The 11,135-nt window shown below is 39.2% G+C and overlaps 2 pseudogenes; both read left to right on the top strand.

Annotated features, from left to right (window-relative positions):
* The first annotated feature begins 377 nt into the window (after positions 1–377).
* The window catches only part of LOC112067782 (heat shock 70 kDa protein-like), a 12,385-nt pseudogene continuing 1,627 nt past the window's right edge, over positions 378–11,135 (top strand).
* Positions 2,815–3,553, top strand: LOC139029406 (heat shock 70 kDa protein-like; annotated as a pseudogene).

Genomic DNA, 11,135 nt, shown 5'->3' with positions numbered 1-11,135 from the left:
AGCGGTGTGTTCATCATTTGTCTTTCATTTAACAATTAATAGGATATCTTAAATACTCTGGCTTTAATATTAAAAAAAAGGATCTTCCTTGGAGGCACATTAACTTGTGGTGAGTTGCACTTACCACTTGTGCAGTAGGCACTCAATTCTCTTACGATACATGTCTATTATTCATTAGTGAGAAAAATGTATAGACTGACATCTCGTGAACTGTTGAGGAACTGCAGTGTTGCCAATAGACTGAAATGTCGACTGAATAAGGTTGAACCGGATGCTGTTTCATTTGTGTTGAAATTTGAATCATTAACAGTTTTTGATCATTTTAATCAATACAATAATGGTTTCACTATTAGTGTGCTGTGTTGTGTGCGTTCTGGACAGGTCTCCGCGCCTCTCGAACGCGTCTGGAATAACGAGAACTTTCATTTGCTGCGCTTCCAATGCGTGCGCCTCGCAGCCTGCGTCATTGCACAGGAATGCTGCGCTCTCATGAGCAATGTAGTCGGAGAGTTCGAGAAATGGCTAGAAATCACGAGTGATATTTTTAGGTAATGGGGATGGTATATATTCTGGTGAAGTACATTCAGAGTCAAACATCGACTCAACGAGAATACAAAGGGAAAAGAAAGCAGAAAAAGAGAAGAGACACTTTCAACAGACCTCTACATTCATAAACTGTAAGTACATGGAAATTAATTCAGTACCCTATTTTTCATAATGGCTGTGACAGTTATAACTTGATAGAATAAAAAAGTATGCTATGTTGGTTGTGTGGACATAGACGATTTAGCTATAACATTATGCCAGAATATTTGGTTAACTAATAAAGAATAATATTATACAAATATAATATTATAAAAGCATTTATTTAGTTATTTCATTGGACAGACTAGGCCTACTTTATTTTTTTGTTGCATATTTTATTATTATTAATTAGTTATTTCTTAATTTTAAGAAAACCTGCTCTAATTCTGTGAAGATAACACAATATTATTCATTTGTGTTTATAGAAAAAAATTAGGCTGTTGTGAAAAGGTTTCTCTGTAATAGATTAGCAGAAATGATTGTGTCTAACACTAATATATGTATAACACTAAATATATAACACAACATTGACAACAGTTTGTTGTTTTCAGACCTGGGTTGAAATGCTTAGTATTGTTTTTCAAGGACTTTAAAATACCAGTACATTTTGAAATATAAGTAGTGTGAATATTGAATGTGTTTGGAAATACATTTGGAAAGTATTACCATGTATTTGAAATTCTCAAATACACAGACAAGTGTATTTTAAAATTAAAATATTCCATGCATTTGAACCCAGGATTGTTTGTTCCTAGGTGCATTTGAAATGTATTTGGAGACAAGTATTTGAAAATAGTTTCAAATATTTTTAATATAGAAGTGGCCAACATTATTTTGGAAAATTTCAAATACACAGAAATAAGAATACAAATACTTAAATACGATGTTTTTGAACCCAGGTTTGGTTGTTATGTCAAGTATATTTTAGGCTAACATCTCTGTTGGTGGAGATTGACATTACTTGCAGCTAGATTTTCGTAGAATAATAACGATTTCTAAATTTATTTCATTCATTTGTAGGCAACTAACTCCAAACCATCAAGATGTCATCAGCTAAAGGCCCGTCTATCGGCATTGACCTGGGCACCACCTACTCCTGGTGTGGGTGTGTTCCAGCATGGCAAAGTGGAGATCATCGCCAACGACCAGGCAACAGGACCACGCCCAGCTATGTGCCTTCACAGACACTGAGAGACTCATCGGAGACGCAGCAAAGAACAGGTGGGCCATGAACCCCAACAAACACCGTTTTCGACGCCAAACGCCTGATTGGGCGAAAGTTCAACATTCAGGTCGTGCAAGCCGACATGAAGCACTGGCCCTTCAAGGTGGTCAGCGACGGAGAAAGCCTAAAGTTCAGGTAGATTACAAAGGGTGAGAAAAAATCCTTCAACCCAGAGGAGAATCTCCTCCATGGTCCTGGTGAAGATGAGGGAGATCGCTGAGGCTTACCTGGGCCAGAAGGTGTCCAATGCAGTCATCACAGTCCCTGCCTACTTCAACGACTCACAGAGACAGGCCACTAAGGACGCTGGAGTGATCGCTGGGTCTGAATGTGCTGAGGATCATCAACGAGCCCACCGGCGGCAGCCATCGCCTACGGCATGGACAAAGGCAAGTCCAGGGAACGCAACGTCCTGATTTTTGACCTGGGTGGGGGCACCTTTGACGTGTCCATCCTGACCATCGAGGATGGGATCTTTTGAGGTGAAGGCCACGGCTGGAGACACTCACCTGGGCGGGGAGGACTTTGACAACCGCCTGGTTAGTCACTTTGTGGAGGAGTTCAGAGGAAACACAAGAAGGACATCAGCCAGAACAAGCGGGCTCTGAGGAGGCTGAGGACAGCCTGCGAGAGGGCCAAGAGAACACTGTCCTCCAGCTCCCAGGCCAGCATTGAGATTGACTCTTTGAGGCATCGACTTCTACACCTCCATCACCAGGGCTCGTTTTGAGGAGATGTGCTCCGACCTCTTCAGGGGAACCCTGGAGCCCGTGGGAGAAAGCCCTGAGGGATGCCAAGATGGACAAGGCCCAAATCCACGACGTCGTCCTGGTCGGAGGCTCCACCCGGATCCCCAAGGTCCAGAAGCTCCTGCAGGACTTTTCAACGGCCGAGAGCTAAACAAGAGCATCAACCCAGACGAGGCGGTGGCCTACGGCGCTGCCATCCAGGCGGCCATCTTGTCTGGCGACAAGTCTAGAACGTCCAGGACCTGCTGCTGCTGGATGTGGCTCCCCTGTCCCTGGGCATCGAAACCGCCGGAGGGTCATGACCGCCCTGATCAAACGCAAAACCACCATCCCATCCAAACAGACCCAGACCTTCACCACTTACTCCGACAACCAGCCCGGGGTCATGGATCCAGGTCTACGAGGAGAGAGAGCCCTGACAAGACAACAACCTCCTGGGAAGTTTGAGCTCTCTGGGATCCCCCCTGCCCCACGAGGAGTCCCTCAGATCGAGGTGACCTTTGACATCGACGCCAAACGGCATTCTGAACGTATCAGCGGGTTGGACAAGAGCACGGGCAAAGAGAACAAGATCACCATCACCAACGACAAGGGCCGGCTCAGCAAAAAGGACATTGAGAGGATGGTGCAGGACGCTGACAAATACAAAGCTGAGGATGACGCACAGGAGCGGGAGAAGATAGCAGCCAAGAACTCCCTTGGATCGTACGCCTCAATATGAGAGCAGCGTGGAGGACGACAACATGAAAGGCAAGATCAGCGAGGAGGACAAAAAGAAAGTGTGGACAGGTGCGACCAGACCATGTTCCTGGTTGGAGAACAACCAGTCTGGGCGACAAAGAGGAGTATGAGCATCAGCTAAAGGAGCTGGAAAGTATGCCAGCCTATCATTACCAAGCTGTACCAGCAGGGAGGGATGCCCACAGGTTGCTGTGGAGATCAGGCACGGACCAGCTCTGGTGCCAGCTCCCAAGGCCCAACCATTGAGAATTGACTAAAGTGAGGGACTTGTACCAAAGACTTTTCAAAATGCATTTAGTATCACTGCATACAATTGCTTATTCAGGAAATACTTTATACTTATAAAACACACTGAACATTATTTTGTTTCATTACCATATTGCATTGCTGGACATTGACAATAAAATGTATTTAAATATGTTTCTAGGTCTGTTGGCTGTTTCTTAGAATTCCTTCTCATCATAACACATTGATATTTCACATATTTATAATAATTTTTACACAATACCATGAAATATTGTAAACAAAACTTTGATAGACTGCTAAACCACCAGAGATAGAGAGAACAAGTGAAGACACCCTAATGGCCACAATGTTTAGCTTATCAACTCTTATTCTGCGATAACATCTGAACAAACACTACGGTCCTTCTTGGAAAAAGAGGAACAAATACATTTCTGGCACATATTAGTAAAAAATAATTACAGGTCCACATTTTTCCTTACTTTGTACTTGTGGTGTCAAGTCAAAGAACCAAATACTGTATAGTTGACTGATTTTGGCAGAATTTCAAGTGGAACTGACAGTATTTGAACTACTTTGCAGATATGAAAACAAACGGAAAAATCAAATATCAGTAAAACATATCAAATTCACTGTTTATGCTCAAAACCAATTTTATAAGAGGTTTTAAAAATAGGTTCTATTTGACTCAAAATTCCATGTTGTACACTAAGGCATTGTTGGCAGAATAGATGGATGCAGTTCAATGCATGATTAATACATTTCGCCAATACATTTCTTGGGTAGGTCCAAAAAAATATTCTATTCAGGTTGTAAATTATGGCTGGCCTGGTACATTGTTTGCTGCCGCCACCCATTCAGGATGCAGTGTTTTCAGTTTCAATGACTTCATTTTTTGAACAAAAATGGACGACTGTAAATAAGGCTGGGAATGTCAATACAATGAACTATGAGGTGTTCACCCATAAGATTATTATTTAATTAAATGAAAAACCAGTTTCAAATTAAAATGTTTACAACAACTATAGCTAAGTTGTTGTTATTTGGTGATAAATACTTTTTTGATTAGGGTCACAGCATATTATGCACATCTGCAAGCGTATAAGCAGCAAAGGCTGGACAAATTATTTATCTATTTAGTTTTAAAACGTTTAAGATGCTATATACAGCCCATATGTACATAAGTGGACATTATAAAGGGCCATATTTTTTCTAATTAAACAATGGCCAGTTTGAGTCGCAGTTGCGCGTTGTTTTGTAAACAAATAGCCTATGTCTGGCGAATTCGTTGGGTAAATTGACTTAATAATTCAAACCTAGGAGGCTCGTGGTTCTCACACCATTCCATAGACTGACACAATAATTATGACTACACCTGGAGGACATCCTCCAACCTATCTGAGCTCTTTGCAGGATGAACTAACAAATTTTCCATCCAAAGGATCTGATAATTAATTTAGTACTGAAAAGCAATAAGCTACAGCTAGCTAGCACTGCAGTGAGTAGTTGACTCAAAGAGAGAAAGGCAATAGTTGAAGCAGCATTGAGAGAGAGAGAGCTAGCTAAATTCTTTTATTTTTTCTCTTCTTCTTAGTCTTACCTTTCACTTAGCTATTGCAGCTAATTTAGCCTACCCAAAGAACCAGACTCAAAACAGAGAGGAATGCTATTTATGTTATCTAGCTGGCTAAGGCTATCCAACACTGCAACTCTTCCAAGTCAATGTAAGCTTTTGGTTTTATACATGTTTGACCACCGGGGCCCGCTGGTTTAACTGCTAATCTACTTGCTGTACACTGTAATTGTGTGATGTACACTTGGGATTTGATTGTGGGTTTACTAATGTGTTGTTCCATTGTTTTGTTTTTACTATAACATTAATATGGTGACGATGTAGGTTGTGTAGCGGTTAGTGGTTATGGTGTGAAGGTTTGCCATGGAGAGGTTTTGTGCCTAGTACACAGACAGCTGTTGTGTGTGGTACTGAAGTCCAACAGTGAAGGGAACGGTGAGAGGAGGAAAGCTTGTATATGCGAGAAGGAATGTTACAACAAGTAAAGTCATAATGCTCTATGTGGCTGCTATGAAATTGAACTGTGTGATGTGGGTGATCGGGGTGGTATTTCATTCTTGACGATTATGTTGCAAAATGTTTCTTCAATAGAACAAAAATGGTGCGGGACCTACCTGAATTTGTCCAATACAACCTTTCGAAAACATTTTGCAACTGTTTGGACTAAAAATTACACCCCAGATCAGCTAGATGCAAGGCGAGAGTGTGCAAGTCGGTATTGAATGTGTCTCTGCCTGTCACCTTGATTGACTCCAATTTGTCTCTCGACCTGTGCACCTTTATTTTTTATTTCACCTTTATTTAACCAGGTAGGCTAGTTGAGAACAAGTCTCATTTACAAAACTGCGCGACCTGGCCAAGATAAAGCATAGCAGTGTGAACAGAAACAACACAGAGTTACACATGGAGTAAACAATAAACAAGTCAAATAACAAAGTAGGGGGAGGGGAAATTGTCATATACATGTGTGCAAAACGGCAATGAAGGAGGTAAGGCAATAAATAGGCCATAGGCGCGAATAATTACAATTTAGCAGATTTACACTGGAGTGATAATATCATTCAGATGATCATGTGCAAGTAGAGATACTGGTGCTGCAAAAGAGCAGAAAAGTTAAATAAGAAAAACACATCAAGGGTGGAGGAGGTAGATAAATTGGGTGGGCTGTTTACAGATGGTTTCGCCAATACATTTCTTGGTAGTCCAAAAAATATTTCTATCAGGTTGTAAATTATGGCTGGCCTGGTACATTGTTTGCTGCCGCCACCCATTCAGGATGCAGTGTTTCAGTTTCAATGACTTCATATTTTGAACAAAAATGGACGACTGTAAATAAGGCTGGGAATGTCAATACAATGAAACTATAAGGTGTTCACCCATAAGATTATTATTTAATTAAATGAAAAACCAGTTTCAAATTAAAATGTTACAACAACCTATAGCTAAGTTGTTGTTATTTGGTGATAAATACTTTTTGATTAGGGTCACAGCATATTATGCACATCTGCAAGCGTAGCAGCAAAGGCTGGACAAATTATTTATCTATTTAGTTTTAAAACGTTAAGATGCTATATACAGCATATGTACATAAGTGGACATTATAAAGGGCCATATTTTTTCTAATTAAACAATGGCCAGTTTGAGTCGCAGTTGCGCGTTGTTTTGTAAAACAAATAGCCTATGTCTGGCGAATTCGTTGGGTAAATTGACTTCAATAATTCAAAACCTAGGAGGCTCGTGGTTCTCACACCATTCCATAGACTGACACAATAATTATGACTACACCTGGAGGACATCCTCCAACCTATCTGAGCTCTTGCAGGATGAACTAACAAATTTTCCATCCAAAGGATCTGATAATTAATTTAGTACTGAAAGCATAAGCTACAGCTAGCTAGCACTGCAGTGAGTAGTTGACTCAAAGAGAGAAAGGCAATAGTTGAAGCAGCATTGAGAGAGAGAGAGCTAGCTAAATTTCATTTTATTTTCTCTTCTTCTTAGTCTACCTTTCACTTAGCTATTGCAGCTAATTTAGCCTACCCAAAGAACCAGACTCAAACAGAGAGGAATGCTATTTATGTTATCTAGCTGGCTAAGGCTATCCAACACTGCAACTCTTCCAAGTCAATGTAAGCTTTTGGTTTTATACATGTATTGACACCGGGGCCCGCTGGTTTAACTGCTAATCTACTTGCTGTACACTGTAATGTGTGATTGTACACTTGGGATTTGATTGTGGGTTTACTAATGTGTTGGTTCCATTTAGTTTTGTTTTACTATAACATTAATATGGTGACGATGTAGGTTGTGTAGCGGTTAGTGGTTATGGTGTGAAGGTTTGCCATGGAGAGGTTTTTGTGCCTAGTCACAGACAGCTGTTGTGTTGTGTACTGAAGTCCACAAGTGAAGGGAAACGGTGAGAGGAGGAAAGCTTGTATATGCGAGAAGGAATGTTACAACAAGTAAAGTCATAATGCTCTATGTGGCTGCTATGAAATTGAACTGTGTGTGTGGGTGATCAGGGGTGTATTCATTCTGACGATTATGTTGCAAAATGTTTCTTCAATAGAACAAAATGGTGCGGGACCTACCTGAATTTGTCCAATACAACCTTTCGAAACATTTTGCAACTGTTTGGACTAAAAATTACACCCCAGATCAGCTAGATGCAGGCGAGAGTGTGCAAGTCGGTATTGAATGTGTCTCTGCCTGTCACCTTGATTACTCCAATTTGTCTCTCGACCTGTGCACCTTTATTTTTTTATTTCACCTTTATTTAACCAGGTAGGCTAGTTGAGAACAAGTTCTCATTTACAACTGCGACCTGGCCAAGATAAAGCATAGCAGTGTGAACAGACAACAACACAGAGTTACACATGGAGTAAACAATAAACAAGTCAATAACAAAGTAGGGGGGGGGGAAATTGTCTATATACATTGTGTGCAAAAGGCATGAGGAGGTAGGCAATAAATAGGCCATAGGAGCGAATAATTACAATTTAGCAGATTAACACTGGAGTGATAAATCATCAGATGATCATGTGCAAGTAGAGATACTGGTGTGCAAAAGAGCAGAAAAGTAAATAAAGAAAAACAGTAAGGGGATGAGGTAGATAAATTGGGTGGGCTGTTTACAGATGGACTATGTATAGCTGCAGCGATCGGTTAGCTGCTCAGATAGCAGATGTTTAAAMTTGGTGAGGGAAATAAAAGTCTCCAACTTCAGKGATTTTTGCAATTCGTTCCAGTCACAGGCAGCAGAGAACTGGAAGGAAAGGCGGCCAAATGAGGTGTTGGCTTTTGGGATGATCAGTGAGATATTGTACCTACGGTATAAACTTTCATTTCTAGGCTATAGGTTGTAGCAATCTCTTGATTGGTATATGGCAAATTTGAGTATCATGTAGTAGCCAAACCTATTGATGTTACATTGAGCTGGGTGAATGGGAATATGAATGACAGTCATCCAATATTCTGTAATCGAAATAAGGCCATGGTAATAAAACAAAATCCTCCATAATCTTCAACGGCACCAACCGGCACTGCTGTGTATATAGTGTGAAGTGTGTCCTCATTTAGTAGGTGCATTCTGCTGCAGTGCGGTCTGGTAAGGCAACTTAAAGTGCGTGAAATCATAGTATTTTACTGTCAACCATTGTTGCCATTAATGCTCATTCAGACCACCAGAGGGCATCTTTGAGCACATCTTCTCTCATAAGTATCCAGGGCTGAATACTTATGTAAATAAGGTATTTCTGTTTTATTTTTAATAAATATGCAACAATAAAAAATAAAAAAAACAGTTTTTGCTTTGTCATTTTGAGGTATTGTGTGTTGATTGATGATGAAAAAAATAATTTCATACATTTTTAGAATAATGCTGTAACGTAACAAAATGTGGAGAAAGTCAAGGGGTCTGAATACTTTCCGAATGCAATGTATATTAGCAAATACTTTAGCTACCATTTGTGTTTTTTGTAATTAAAATTCAGAAAAGAATGTCACAGGGAGTTCACATTTGCTTAGCGTAAACAAGATATCCCCATGATGGGGATATCATGGAGATATCTTGTTTGCGGTAAGCAAATGTGAACTGATGGGCCATCAGTACGGAATAGGCTAGACTAGAATGGTATAGAACAGAATAGCATTGACTAGAATAGAATAGAGAAGGATTAGCGTGGTGTGTTCATCATTTGTCTTTCATTTAACAATTAATACTGGATATCTTAAATACTCTGGTTTTATATTTAAAAAAAAAAAAGGATCTCCCTGGAGGCCACATTAACTTGTGGTGAGTTGCACTTACCACTTGTGCAGTAGGCACTCAATTCTCTTACAATACATGTCTATTATTCATTAGTGAGAGAAATGTATAGACTGACATCTCGTGAACTGTTGAGGAAATGCAGTGTTGCCGATAGACTGAAATGTCGACTGAATAAGGTTGAACCGGATGCTATTTCATTTGTGTTGAATTTGAATCATTAACAGTTTTTGATCATTTTAATCAATACAAATAATGGTTTCACTATTAGTTTGCTGTGTGTGTGCGTTCTGGAGAGGTCTCGCGCCTCTCGAACGCTCTGGAATAACGAGAACTTTCATTTGTTGCGCTTCCAATGCGTGCGCCTCGCAGCCTGCGTCATTGCACAGGAATGCTGCGCTCTCATGAGCAATGTAGTCGGAGAGTCGAGAAATGGCTAGAAATCACGAGTGATATTTTTTAGGCAATGGGGATGGTATATATTCTGGTGAAGTACATTTCAGATTCAAACATCGACTCAAGAGAATACTAAAGGGAAAAGAAAGCAAGAAAAGAGAAGAGACACTTTCAACAGACCTCTACATTCATAAACTGTAAGTACAGGGAAATTAATTCAGTACCCTATTTTCATAATGTCTGTGACAGTAATAAACTTGATAGAATAAAAAATGATGCTATGTTGGTTGTGTGGGCATAGACGATTTAGCTATAACATTATGCCAGAACTAATAAAGAAATAATATTATAAAAATATAATATTATAAAAGCATTTATTATGTTATTCTATTGGACAGACTAGGCCTACTTTATTTTTTTGTTGCATATTATTATTCATTATAATTAGTTATTTCTTCATTTTAAGAAATCTGCTCTAATTCTGTGAAGATAACACTTATTATTCATTTGTGTTCATAGAAAAAATGTAGGCCTGTTGTGAAAAGAGTTTCTCTGTAATAGATTAGCAGAAATGATTGTGTCTAACACTAATATATATATATATAATATATATATATATATATATATATATATATTAATATATATATATATATTATATATATATATGTATAACACTAATATATAACACAAACATTGACAACAGTGTTGTTTTCAGACCTGGGTTCAAATGCTTAGTATTGTTTTTCAAGGACTTTAAATACCAGTACATTTTGAAATATAAGTAGTTGAATATTGGTATGTGTTTGGAAATACATTTGGAAAGTATTACCATGTATTTGAAAATACTCAAATACACAGACAAGTGTATTTTAAAATAAAAATATTCATGCATTTGAACCCAGGATTGTTTGTTCCTAGGTGCATTTGAAATGTATTTGGAGACAAGTATTTGAAAATTGTTTCAAATATTTTAAATAGAAGTGGCCACATTATTTGGAAATATTCAAATACACAGAAAATAAGAATACAAATACTTAAATACGCATGTATTTGAACCCAGGTTTGGTTGTTATTCAAGTATATTTAGGCTAACATCTCTGTTGGTGGAGATTGACATTACTTGCAGCTAGGTTTTCGTAGAATAATAACGATTCTAAAATATTATTTCATTCATTTGTAGGCAACTAACTCCAAACCATCAAGATGTCATCAGCTAAAGGCCCGTCTATCGGCATTGACCTGGGCACCACCTACTCCTGTGTGGGGGTGTTCCAGCATGGCAAAGTGGAGATCATCGCCAACGACCAGGGCAACAGGACCACGCCCAGCTATGTGGCCTTCACAGACACTGAGAGA

This window comes from Salvelinus sp. IW2-2015, linkage group LG2, assembly GCF_002910315.2.
Source record: "Salvelinus sp. IW2-2015 linkage group LG2, ASM291031v2, whole genome shotgun sequence".
NCBI lineage: Eukaryota > Metazoa > Chordata > Actinopteri > Salmoniformes > Salmonidae > Salvelinus > Salvelinus sp. IW2-2015.
The sequence above is the reverse complement of the archived record's forward strand: the minus strand, read 5'-3'. Positions and strand labels throughout refer to the sequence as shown.